The sequence below is a fragment of the Leptonychotes weddellii genome, chromosome 10 (assembly GCF_054177405.1).
Source record: "Leptonychotes weddellii isolate Sample4059 chromosome 10, ASM5417740v2, whole genome shotgun sequence".
Classification (NCBI taxonomy): domain Eukaryota; kingdom Metazoa; phylum Chordata; class Mammalia; order Carnivora; family Phocidae; genus Leptonychotes; species Leptonychotes weddellii.
In genome coordinates this window covers 59240262-59242026 of record NC_138378.1, presented here as the reverse complement: position 1 = coordinate 59242026, position 1765 = coordinate 59240262, and the positions used below count along the sequence as shown (strand labels likewise).

The 1765-nt window shown below is 40.6% G+C and overlaps 1 non-coding gene across 1 annotated transcript; it reads right to left on the bottom strand.

The window, feature by feature from the left end:
• Positions 1 to 292: 292 nt before the first annotated feature.
• On the bottom strand, positions 293 to 399 carry LOC115942016 (U6 spliceosomal RNA). The gene has a single exon (XR_004076678.1). It is a non-coding gene; the product is annotated as a U6 spliceosomal RNA (small nuclear RNA).
• Between the last annotated feature and the right edge of the window lie 1366 nt (positions 400 to 1765).

The following is a 1765-nucleotide window of genomic DNA, read 5'->3' as shown; positions in this document are numbered from 1 at the left end:
TTGTGGGGTTATTGGGACTTGATTCATTCCTTTGAAAATGAAATATATTTTACGGTTTTTGTTAGGTTTATTACCTGTTTGGTTTTTGTTGTTGTTGTTTTGTTTTGTATCTACGACAGTAGTAGATTACAGTGGTGCTCCTTCCTAAGATGTATACCTTCAGAAAACGTGAAAATGCTCTGATGTGGCTACAGGGTAACTTAAAACTATAATTCCTTAGCCATTTGTTCATTCTGTCCTCACTCCAGTGGATGGTGCAAAATGCCTCATCTTTATACTTTTATTTTATTTTTTAAATATGGAATGCTTTGTGAATTTGCGTTTCATACCTGCACAAGGGCCATGCTAATCTTCTCTGTACTGTTCTAATTTTAGCACATGTGCTGCCAAAGCGAGCACAAGCATTATACTTTTAAATAAATAATTACATGTGTGTGTTCTACAAGTGTATCCTTTACCTCAGAAAAACATTTTGCCACAAAATATATTGGCTACTGAAGGATCAGGTAACTATATATGTAATTAGTGCATGAAATTCAAGACCACACTTTTGGTTTTTGCCTTCAGCCCTAAGTGTTCCTAACCACCAGTTACTCCTGGGCTTTTCATAAGAGCACCATGTGGACGGTTAACACAATTTTTGTCTGCCCCTTCAATTACTGCAGCTTCTTTATCTTGGCAGCAACATACTCTACACAGAACCAGCACCTGATATTTCTTTTAAGGGGGAAACAGACTGTTCACACAGGAAGAGGAGGTAGGAGGAGGACGACTTCACACAGGTGGAAGATTCGTTTTTACATAGAAATAATAAAGTCAGTAGGAGGATAGTAGCTGATATCCCCCAGAGAGCAAGGCTTCGAACCTTCATTAATGGTTGGACATGGCCTAGTCCATTTCCTTCACATAAATGATACACTGAATCTGAGCCAACCTGTGGTACTTCTATTGCAGTGAATGTTTCCTGAGAAATCATGGCCTGAAAATGAAAGATACATTAGCAGTTTTTGGATATATACACATCCTCCTCCATGAGGAAGTCTTGGTGTCTCTTTTCTTTCCACAAGTGCTGCCCTTGAGTGTCGCAGTCTGGGCATGAATATTCGCTGCAGCTTCCTCGCTGGTCAGGCAGCTCTAGGATCCCTGCCAGTCGTCTGCGGCACCATTTCCAGCGCGCAGTGCTACAAAGCGTATTTGATCATGTCTGTCTCCCTTGATTATAACCACAGACTGTTTCTTTCTCTAGCACTTTCAAGAAACCAGGGTGAGGTCCTATAGATCAAAGGAGTTCAGAAACCTATCCTAGTTTGTCTGTCCCCAAAGTGCAAAACCCTTGACTGCTCTCCCCAGACAGGTAATAGCAAGATATTCAAAGTCCATTTTACCTTCTTCCAAGGATATCCTTTTCCTTTTCCCTTAAGGTCTGGGGGTTCTTATACATATGTAAAGTGATGGAGAACAGCACCATGGGATCAGTCCAATGTTATTACACAGAATGTGGTGAATGAATGACAGAGGCTTGATACGCACATGTAGAGGAGGAAAAGCAATTTTCTCTCTACGCTTCTGAGTTCTTAGAGGAGACTCCTGTAATAAAAGACACACAAACAAGAGAAAAGCAGGAGGTTATTAATATGTATACTTCATGTATGTATATCTGGGAGATACTCAGGGAAAACTGAGTAACTTCCTGAGGTGGCTTAGAATTCAGGCTTAAATACCATTTTAATAGGGGAAGGGTAGGGGGATGTAGTATTCTTAGGGG